General features: G+C 36.8%; 1 protein-coding gene across 1 annotated transcript in view; it reads left to right on the forward strand.

Annotated features, from left to right (window-relative positions):
* The window catches only part of LOC114332919 (tyrosine-protein kinase Src64B), a 699,550-nt gene that overhangs the window by 539,006 nt on the left and 148,109 nt on the right, over positions 1-12,435 (forward strand). The gene's annotated exons all lie outside the window — the stretch shown is intronic.

The following is a 12,435-nucleotide window of genomic DNA, read 5'->3' on the forward strand; positions in this document are numbered from 1 at the left end:
CGTTTTCGATCCAGTGGGACCATCGTCAGTGAAACATCTTATAGTAGTTGAAACTATACTAAAATCACAATAAAGATGCACTAGAAATAAACAAACCAAGACACGTTGAATGGTACGAGGAGCACTCCCGAATCATGATTTACAATGTATAAACTTTGTAAATCATGATTTGGGATTTACAATGTATATACATTGTATTGTATATTGTATAATATTGTATAATATTCTTCAACTTATTATGATGAGAAAGAAAGCAGAACACCTATTTAGAATAGCTCGAGACAGAGACAGTTTCGCCATGTTAATCGCCAACGTCAAGGGGACTTGATAGGGCACGTTAAGAAGAAGATACATTGTAAATCATGATTTGGTAGTGCTGCTTGTAACATTCAAGTGTCTTGGTTTGTTTATTTCTAGTGCATCTTTATTGTGATTTTAGTATAGTCACAGTTTTGTTTATAAAAACCGTTAAATTGCATGATAATCGTGACAAAATATCAAATTATGATAACACGAGCTCAATGTTCAAGGATTCACTTTATGGAAACATACATCTGCTCGAAAAATGGACAGTTCATCCGATGAGTGATACAAGCTGAGTTGGCTTGGTGCGGAGTGAAATTAATCTTAGTGGACACGCAAACTTATTGATTTTAAATTGAAATATGACACCTATTATAATGCATGTATAGAGAGGAAATCATCAACAATGGTATTACGATACTTCACATTGCTATCGATTAAGACGATATTCCACTACCACACACTGGTCTACCGTTGTAGTTTAAGCTCAACGCAAGCTCGAAGTTTTTCATTTGTCATTTGTCATTTTTCCCGAGGTCTCCCAATTTTAACTGCATTTAATATGCTTGAGATCAACTTCTGAGTTTACATGTACACGAACGAAACCTTGAGATTATTCAGCAGTTAAGCGTCCACTATACTACCCGCGAAGTTGATCGAAGTTCAGCGAGCACGAGAGTGTAGAGAGGTACTTCATGCGACTCCGCTTCGCCTCGGGCTACTTCCATTCTGTGTCGGTTTTTGCGACCGAGTCAAATGACTCGAAGTTAGTTTCTCCATGCGCGAATGTGTTCCACGAAGTTGAACGAGTGTGTAGAGATGCACTTCGGACAACTTTCCCTAGTACTTTGTCGAGGAACTTCGCGAGAGTGTAGAGCTCGCTTTAAAGTATCTACTGTCTCAACTTTAAATGTAAGTCAATCAAGATGTGCGTTACAATAGTGGAAAATATATACCAAGACGTTACCAAGCGTTTACTGAAGTTTGGATAGAAAAGTATTGTTTGATATTTAAAATGAATTGGATCTTACAAGGAATTTGGTCGATTTATAATTGTTAGACTGTATATACTGGATTATATCGATTTCCCCTATCCTCCTCCTCCATATTTTCTCGTTCGTAAAAATATCTGGTGGGGCCATGTAATTAGTTTGACTATTTCTGTCCAATTACCTGTCTCCTTTACGTGTTGTTTTGTTTCGGAGAAAGAGTAACCAGCCATGTCCTTTATTTGGTCCGACCATCGTTCTGGAGATCTTCTTTTGGATCTTTTGCCCGCTACGTTGTCTTTCCCGCATGGAACTATCATTCGTTCCATGCCTTCTCTTCTCTTCGTCGAATATGTTCAAAATGTCTTAGTATATTTTGATTGAGAGTTGTGGTGAATCTAGTGTTTACGTTAAGTTCTTCTAGTATTGAATTATTTGTACAATGTACGATCAATGGTGTGCGTAACATTCTACGATAGAACCACGTTTCAAATGGCGATAAGAAATATTAAGACCCGAATAAGGCGTAATTTTGTGGTTTTTGTAATGTCAGTGTTCTTCCATATTTTTGTGAGTTTCACTGTTGCCGATATGGCCATTATGAGGCATCGACGAAGGTCGTCTTCGCACTCTCCACTGTTGTGGACGGGTGCGAAGATGACCTGGAGTGATGATAGAGCATAAGTAATTAACTTGTCTGACTACTTCTTACCTCTCCATGTTTGTTATCTCTGTTTGGTTGTTTCTGTTTCTATCGATGTTCTGTTTTTTGTATATTTAATTTCCAATCATATTCCGTGCACAACATATTGCTTCCCATTTATGTTTAAATATTATTTTGTGTTAATACTTTCTAAAAATATCTGCGCTCTTTGATGAGCACTTTATTTATTTGGGTGATAGTTCATATTGTGACGAATTACCGACAGCAAATAACAGGTTCCGTCTCGACAGTTCGTTACGTATGGAGACATCTGGAAGGATGACTCATCAGACGAGCGAGGCAAAGATTTCTCGAGAAAGATCGCCTACGCATTACTAAAGTTGGGCGTTTCCGTTTTTCTGGAACGTTCAAGAACATGGCTTGTATTTTTGTATTCAATATAAATAAGGATGGAATTTTTAGGAGTACTTAGTCTGTAAAATAAATTCGTCTGTAACTTGTATAAATAAATTCGTATAAACGAACCGAGAGTATTATTTTAACCGTAAGCACGCTAAAATATATTAAATGTGCGAAAGAATCAAGAATCATTGACTAACTTAAATAAGAAATAATAGGCTTCAAAATATCTCTTCACAATTAATTGCTGCTTAAACTGTAAAAATCCCTGGTAGCTTTTTAATGTCGATTATCCTTTTGCGCCATATTCACCTTTTATTACAAACCGGAACCGCTCTCACATTGGAATTAACACGACGAAGCTTCTCGCCTGTCACATACGCTCTTTGAACTTTAAAAAGTAGTGGTTTTCTTCTTCTTAGATCAGGCGAGACTCCTTAGTCTCGGACACTTGGTCATACCTTTGTACCATACCTTGTTTTTTCCTTAAACTCTAATAAGTTCTGTGGCCTCAACGAAGGCCAACAGTTTTCTTATTCGTAGATTTAGGATCTCTTCTGGTTCAACCTCAGTTGACCAGTGAATTCCTGCCTTACATCACTTAGCACATTGCAATGGCATAATATGTGTATGGCAGTCTCTTCTTCCATTTCACACTTTCTGCACCATGGTTCCTTCACCTTACCTAGTTTGTATACGTGGTTGCTTAAACGGCAATGTCCAGTCACCATTTCAGAGATCTTTTTGATCTCTCGTGTATTGAGATTCATCAAACTGTTCAGTTCAAGAGTTTTTTTTTATCAATTCTTCTGATAATTTTTGTAGTCTGGATTGCGCTTGAGTGGCTCTCCCTCCATTTCTTTTGATGATTCCTTATCAGCCATTTCTGAACCTCGTTTTTCGTAGCATCTTTAGTGATACCACAGAAAGGTTCTGGGCCTTCAAAAGTTTCTCTCGAGCCTTGTTTTGCCAGCATACCTGCTCGTTCATTCTCATGCACCCCTTCATGACCCGGCACCCATATTAAAGTCTCTTTATTGTCTTTTGTCAGGTTGTTGGGGAGATCTTTGCAGTTTCTCACCAGTTTTGATTTGGTGAGTGAGTTTCTTTATTGCCAGAATAGCCGCTTTGCTATCTGTGTAAATGTTGATTCTCTTAGATTTAGGGTCTTCATCAACAATTTCATCAATTCTGGCCACCAAAGCAAAAAGAAGAAAAACCAGTGGTTTGACCAGGAGTGCGAACAAAGCTTACAGCAGAAAGCAATCAATAGGCTGGAGTTACTAACACGACCTACAGAAGAGAACAGGGAAGACTACAACAGAGTAGGGACTCAAACGAGAAGGAGGAACATAGAACCGGTCAGTCTAGACAGCTTTATAGGGACCTAAAAACCCAAGATTTATAAAAGACAATGCAGGACAATTGCTCACAAACGACGAAGAGATAAGCCGCCAATGGAGAAAGTATTTTGAGCAACTCTTAAATACAGAAAACCCCACAACGACAGGGCAACAAAGACAGTACCAGTTAGCCGAACGTGAAATACCAGGGCCCACACTGGCTGAAGTAAAGTCCGCAATTTCATCCCTAAAAAACCATAAAGCCCCAGGCCCAGACGGCATACAGGCGGAACTACTAAAAAAAGGGGGAGAAAAACTACATCCTGAGATATATCATCTTATAAGAGAAGCCTGTGAAAGAGAAGAATTACCGAAACACTGGCATGAAAGCCATATAATACCTATTTACAAGAAGGGAGACAAACAAATATGTCGGAACTATAGAGGAATATCGTTAATCAACACAACATACAAAATTATATCCATAATACTGTTTAGAAGACTAACTCCATACGCAGAGGAAATAACAGGCGACTAACAAAGCGGATTCAGACCGGGAAGGGCGACCATAGACCAGATCTTCGTCCTACGACAGTTGTTGGAAAAAAACTGGGAATTCAACCTCGGTGTACACCAAATCTTCGTGGACTTTAAACAAGCTTACGATTCTGTTAGCAGAGAAGCATTGTGGGAGACTATGGTAGAAATGGGAGTACCTGGAAAACTGGTACGATTAGCAAAAGTGATCACGGAGAACGCTTCCGCTCGAATCAGAATTGGCAGCACCACGTCGGAGGAATTCCTCATTGACACCGGGCTTAGACAAGCAGATCCTCTCGCCCCCTTGCTGTTTAACTTCGCACTGAAACATGCAGTAAGAAAAGCTTAGCCACAACTGACAAACGGATTTGCCGCCCTAGGATCAAAAATACTATTGCCCTTTGCGGATGACGTGGACACAATTGCACAATCCACCAGAGATGCAAAAGAAGTTTTCACCCTATTCGAGAACGGAGTCAAGGAAGTTGGTCTTAAGGTCAACGAGGACAAGACCAAGTACATGGTGGTTACGAAGAACCCATGGCCAAGGGTTAGATAAAACGTGACAATTAATGAATACAACTTTGAAGTCGTCAAAGAATTTAAGTACCTGGGAGCGATCATAACATCTGAAAATAAATATGAAAAGGACGTGGCAGCCAGGATCATTGCAGGAAACAGGGCATATTACTCATTAAGGACCCTACTTAAATAAAAAATACTCTCAATACCAGCAAAAATAAGAGTATATAAGACAATAATTCGTCCCACAATAACGTATGGAAGCGAAAAATGGACTCTGAACCAGCGGAAAACGACAAAATTACTGGTACTAGAAAGAAAGATACTGCGGACTATCTATGGGCCTTGCAGAGAAGAGACTACAGGAGAATGGAGAAGAAGACACAATGATGAACTCCAGACAATATATAGAGATGAAAATGAAAACATAGTACGCTACATTATGGGCCGGTTGTTCGAACGCTAATCAACAATGATCATTATCAAATATTTAATTACTGTCACCAACTGTCAATGTCAACTTTGTTTGGGTTGCTAAAAACATAATTAATTACAATAATTATGAGATTTATTAATCGATTATGTTAATAATTGTTATGTTAATTGATTAACTAGTCTCATAATTGTAAATTATGTTTTCAGCAACCCAAACAAAGTTGACATTGACAGTTGGTGACAGTAATTAAATATTTGATAATAATCATTGTTGATTAGCGTTCGAACAACCGGCCCTAAAGTAAACCGAATACGATGGGCGGGTCACGTGCTAAGATCGAGTGACGAAAGACTTCTGAACGCCACATTCTGGGAGAGGTCAGATGGCAAAAGGTCAGTTGGTCGACCAAGATAGAGATGGAAAGACGCAGTAGCCAGTGACCTACGCAAAATGGGAGTACAACAATGGGAAATAGCTGCTCAGGACCGACAACAATGAAATAGTAAACGCGGCCAATACTCACATAGGGTTGTAGAGCGAAATGATGATGAAAGCAAAAACTTCAGCCTGGAATACAGTTGTATGCTGACCTAGGCTGTAAGATTTATTATAGTTTCCCCGAAGACTCCTGATCCAATACCATGGGCAGTTTTAGATCCATCAGTGAACCATATTAAGTCCTCATTATTATTTGGGACTTTCTGTTCTCTCTATGTAGATAGTGTAGTTGTTGTTTTTTGTAATATCAATGTTCTTCCATATTTTTGTGAGTTTGTTTGTTGTTTATCTAGCCATTACTATGCGTTTACGGATCTCGTCTTCGCGCACTTTTAGTGATGACGAAACCTAAGTAATTAATTTGTCTGACCACTTCGTACCCTGCCATGTTTCTTATCTGTTTGGTTGTTTCCGTTTCTATCGATTATCATTACTTTGGTTTCCTGTATACCTATTTATTTTCAAACCATATTCCGTGCTTTTTGATGAGTACTGTATTTATTTTAATTCAAGTTCATATATTAAAAATACCCGAAAGCATTATTGATTCGCTTAAACAGAAATAATAGGCTTTAAAATAACTCTTGAAAATTAATTGCTACTACAACTGTAAAAATCCCTGGCAGCTTTTTAATGTCGATGATCAATGCAAAGAATGAAAACAGCATACATCCCTTTTCCCTTTTCAGTTTCACCCATGCTTCCTTTTCGCCACATTCACCTTTTATTACAATCCGCAACCGCTCTCACATTGGCATTAACACGACGAAGCTTCTCGCCTATCACATACGCTCTTTGAACTTTAAAAAAATGTTTGTAGTGGTTTTGTTTTGGTCTTTGAAAGAGACGTGTATTTAGGGTGAATAATGTACATTTTAACTAAATGTCTATGGCATATTGTTTACACTGGAAATGGAAAAGGTTAAACGGAAGCAAAAGTTTTCAGTTTTAAAATTTTACTATGTGAAATTAATAACTTTCAGCAAATTAATAATAGTTTACGATAATAAAAGTGACATTAAACTGTTAAAATGGTCTGCCTACAATGTATCAGTAAAAAAGAAAGCATTCAAAAGACACTCATACTTATCTGTTTGTCCTTCGTTTAGTGTATTTGTTAGTTATTATATTAATTTAAGTTGCCAACAATCATAATAAATGACATTCGAGGATACCTTCCTTTTGTTGACGAAGTAAGTCTATTGAAGTTTTTATACACATCATCTTCGCTTTTTGTCGAAGCTTTCCAACTTTTCCTTGCTTTACAATGGCGTTTCTTCTTTACTTATTTCAGATGCCCCTGAAGATGCTCTAGGAGCGAAAGTATACTTGGACAAGAGTAAATAAAATTCAGTGCTCGATATCTGCCTTTTATTTCCTAAAATCTTGTATCGTTTATGCATATATTTTTATTATGTACTTCATTAATTATAAGATTAAATAAATAATTAATTTCGTTTACTTAAGAAAATCTTTATTTAATTCTAAATACTTTGATTTACGGGCGTTTCACCCCCGCCGTTTCGCCCCCGACCGTTTCGCCTCCGCCGTTTCGTTCCCAACCGTTTCGCCCCCGAACCGTTTCGCACCCAAAACATAAATTTAGTAAGGGTGGGTTATTTAAATCAATGTGGTCATTCAAAAGATACTGAGAGGATTTGTATTTTTTTATTTAAAAAATCGTCAAAATACATATATAATAGTAACAAAAATACATAAAAAGAAGGAACATCATCAAGTCAGTCAATAAATATATACATATTCCAGAATAGTTGCAACCAGAATATTTTTTGTAATTTCAAAATTCAAAGTTGTACGCAACCCCACGCAAATAATCAATAACTTCTAATCAAGCACTTCTAAGAAAAACAAACAAAAAAATGATCAATAGGTAAATGTATTACTTACAACATTGTAAATACAACATTGTATTTATAACTCAATGCAACTAGTTAAAAATGTTAGGTAAAATCCCGGGGGCGAAACGGTTCAGGGGCGAAACGGCTGGGGACGAAACGGCGGGGGCGAAACGGCAGGGGCGAAACGGTCGGGGGCGAAACGGCGGGGGCGAAACGTCCGTATCCCATATAAAAGAGCTCTTCCTGGATACGAGGCCACCACTTAAAACCACAAAGTATACGAATACTGGTCCTAGTATTTTAAAAGCGGAAGTAGAGAAAGCCATCAAACAGAGCAAAAATGGAAAATCTCCAGGCCTTGACCAAATACCATCAGACTGGCTCAAACTTCTGGATGACGACAATGTCTCACAACTAACAAACGTTTTATAACCATATATACGAGACTGGAATGATGCCACAGATATGGTTAGAGTCTACATTTATTCCACTCCCAAGAAAACCTAATACATCATGTAAAGACTTTAGACTAATTAGTCTCATGAGCCACTCTCTCAAGCTACTTCTTAAGATAATTCTTAATAGAATCAAGCAGACATGTGAAGAGACAATGGGAAACAAACATTTCGGTTTCAGAGAAGGATTGGGAACAAGGGAAGCTTTGTTCTCAATGTTAACATTACTTCAACGATCATGGGAAGTACAGAAACCAATTTACGTCTGCTTTATAGATTTTGAGAAGGCGTTTGATAGAGTTCAACATGATAGGTTGTTTGAATATCTAGAAATGATTGGAATAGATGATAAAGATCTGAGACTTTTACAACATCTATATTGGAATGAAGAAGCTTCTATTCTGGTAGACGGCAAAGAAACAGACAAAATTTGCATTCAAGGAGGTGTCAGACAGGGTTGTGTGTTATCCCCAAATTTGTTTAACGTATACTCAGAAATAATTTTTAATGAAGCCTTGGAAGGACAATGTGGAGTTCAAATCGGGGGAGAAACTATTAACAACATCAGATATGCAGATGACACCGCGATCATGGCTGAAAATATCGAAGATATTCAATTCCTTATAGATCGAGTCACTAGAGAATGCTCCAATAACGGACTTAACATAAATGCAACAAAGACAAAGTTACTTGTGGTTAGTTAAACAAGACGTCGGCCCTATGCAACTAATTGTCAGTGATGAACCAATAACAAAAGTTAACCATTTTAAGTACCTAGGATGTTGGATAAATGAGACACTAAATCCGGATGAAGAAATTAAAACTCGTATAGAAATTGCAAGAGGAGCATTTATGAAACAGATCTATTCTGAGAAACTCTCAGCTGAACTTACAACTAAGAGTCAAGTTCCTAAAATGTTATGTGTATCCTGTATTACTATATGGATGTGAAACCTGGATCATGAAGGTTAACATGATGAACAAATTAGAAGCCTTTGAGATGTGGTCTTACCGTAGAATGCTCAGAATATCTTGGGTTCAACGCATTTCAAACAGAGAAGTCTTAAACAGAGTAGGTCAAGGCGAAGCTGATTTAACCAAGATGATAAAAAGAGAAAACTTGAATATCTGGGACATATAATGAGAGGTAGCAGATACAGGATGCTGCAGTTAATACTCAATGGAAAGATCGACGGAAAAAGAGGAATTGGTCGGAAGAAATATTCATGGCTCCGAAACCTTCGTCAATGGACTGGCTTATCAGCAGATCAATTGTTACATGCCGCACAAGATCGAGAACGATATCGGCAAATTGTTATGGAAGCTACCCACGCCTAAAAATTTGGGCACGGTACTTAAAGAAGAAGAAGCCATAATGTTAGCTAATTAGTGGTAGAACTGCAATGTAAACAGATCGAATTAAACTTTTAAACCTATTACCTGAGATTGCTCATTCTGCTTCGATTTTCTTCAAGTTTTCTTTTTGTCATTATGTCCAATGGAACAAGAAAACCGTTAATATAGTGAGACTTTTGACATGAAATGAAACTGTTATCAAGTAGTGTCCTTGCATCCACGTTTGAGTATGGCATTATGCAAGATTCCGCTCCGAAGGGTGGCCCCTTCTAGATACAAAGCAGAAACCATTTCAAGAGGAAACCCATTTAAATTGTCACAACAACTGCGATATTAATGATATCATCAACTGTATCCAGAGGTGTAGCACCATGCGGAGATATTGCTCACTAAACTATTCTTTTAGTGCCAAATTTGGAAATTATGTTAGACTACTACCTACTACTATCGGTTTACAGCGTTCTCCGACGCCTTCCGACTCCTAACCGCCATTCTTCTCTGTTTAGCCATAGACCTGGAGAGATTTCTCTTTCCTCTAGTTCTTTTTCAATTCCCTCCCTCCAGCATCTTCTCGGCCTTCCTCTTTCTCTTCTGCCTTGTGGTGTCCATGCCAAAATCTGTTCAGGGATCCTGTCATCTGGCATTATCTGTACATGGCCGTACCATACTAGTTGTTTTGTTTTTATGTCATCAATTTATTGTATGTGACTCCCATCATTTCTCGTATTCTCTCATTTGGTATCTGATCTCTTCTTGATTTGCCTGGTGCTCTTCTCCAGAAATCCATTTCTGATACTAGTAACATTTTCTCCGTTCTTTGTTTAAGTGGCCAAACTTCACGGCCATATGTGATTACACTTTAAGTATTATGTTAGATAATTATGTAATAATATAAATATTATAATAATATTATAAACGGTTAAGAGTTATTAACGGAGAATAGGGACCAATTTAAGAATACATAGGGATATACAGTTCAATTTTAAACAAAGCGAAATAACAGTAGAAGTTGTAAGAGCTTTAAAAGGTATGAAGAGTGGAAAAGCTCCAGGACCCACATCTGAAATCAAAGAATTCTTTGATAAACTGGAAATGACAAGTCATCTAGATATGATATAATATTTATTTTGGTGTTTAAAAATCTGAGACATGACTTACTAGACATGCTGCAGTCAAGGGAACGCCTTGAGCTGCAGACTCTGTAGCAGAGAACCCGAATTAGTCAACCATATACTGTATAAGCTGGTACAGGGTTTTCGAATTCTGAAATGGGTATCATGAAGAAATAGCAGATTATTATTTCGTATAAAAAGCAATCTAAAAGAGATATGAGATATGTCATGAGTCAATCATATAATGCGTCTCAGTTCTTATTCTTAACCTTGGGATTCCTCGTATTACGCATCTTTTGCCTCGCTTTGATAACAACCTATGTGCAGAGGAGTATTTTAAAATGGCTTGTATAGTCGGAGTAACTCATATTGTGGAACGGCTTTGGAGGCGGCGAAATGTGATTCTTTCTTAAAAATCCACGAGGAAAAAGTTTTCCTGTAGTTGGCTGTATACCATATATTACAAAAAACGACTAAAATCCTTTATAAAAGGTATATTTGTTAAAATTCCTAAAAAAGGCTACATCACAGAACTAGTTTTCGATCGGATGACCAATCATCATCAGTGCTTACCTAAAAATGCGTATAACCTGATAAGATAATGCAAAGTTTTTAAATTTTGACTACGGTTATAAGAAAAGTTATAGATAAAATATGTGAACTTAATTATGGATGTACAAAATATTCCATGTATTATGCTCCAGGTACCATTTGAGCCCAAAGTTGACTTGTTCACATGTTGACTATATGGTGGCAAGTGGCAATGATAACGGAACTCCCGAACGATGACATGACAGAAATGACAGTTCCACAGGAAGTTGAAAAAATTTTTTCCTATTATGTGGACTATGATGTAAAGCTTGTTAAATTGAGAACAGTAACGAAAATCACTATACTGTGATAAATGATCAATTAAAGTAAAATAAAACTTGATGTTATAGTTATGAAAATGTAGTCAAGTATGGTGTCAATGGAGGTGGTAGGCAAACCACATTACACATAAAATCGAAAACTGAAATCTCTCTTGTGATTAGACCTAGGATTTAGAAAAGCATTTTATGTTGATTTCAATTTATCAAATGTATTTTAATAGTTGGTAGATGTTGGAATTTGTGTAAGTTCAAGAAAATATCACAGTAGGGGTGACAGAAGTGTAAAAATGTCTCAAATAATCTAGGGGGGATATATCATCAAAAAAGAAACACATGAAAACTTTTTCCTCGTGGGTTAATATACCTTATTTAAAGGATTTTAGTCGTTTTTTGATCTTTTCTTGTTTACAGTTGACCGACAATCTGTTTTATTAAAACAATTTTTACAAGAGGTTTAGGTTACAAGACAGAATGTATGAAAATTACACAGGAACAAATCCATGAAATTTGAATATACATAAATCATCTTATCTTATCAAATCTAATACACATCCATTATCTTTTTAAAGCAATTGTAAGTAAAGACCATAATTTTCCCATACTCTATCCTGGGTATTTTTCCATATTTCCCTATGATATAATTTATTTATAAATTGTACTTGATCTCATTAATTAAAAAGACTGCATAATTATCTCAAAAGGTGATAGTCCTGTCGCCAGGGGGGGTACAACGGCCTTCTTAATTCAGATGGACTTATCCAAGTTTTTTTTATGTATTTTGGCCCGTAGAACACGAATTTTTTGGGTAACAGTTGATCCGGATGTCGATAAGGTTGTTATAAACAAAGAAGTTGAGGAATTACATAACAGCGATTTCTCGCAAAACAAAACAATATTTTGTATTTTTTGAGTCATTCTAACCAAAAAATGTTCCTTCAAGTTTTTTCGTAGGATGCATAGTTTTCGAGATAAACGCGGTTGAACTTTCAAAAAATCGAAAAATTGCAATTTTTGAACCCGAATAACCTTTGAATAAAAAATAAAATAGCAATTCTGCTTACCGCCTTTAAAATTTTAAGTCAAATTT

Source organism: Diabrotica virgifera, chromosome 6, assembly GCF_917563875.1.
Source record: "Diabrotica virgifera virgifera chromosome 6, PGI_DIABVI_V3a".
In the NCBI taxonomy this organism is placed as follows: domain Eukaryota; kingdom Metazoa; phylum Arthropoda; class Insecta; order Coleoptera; family Chrysomelidae; genus Diabrotica; species Diabrotica virgifera.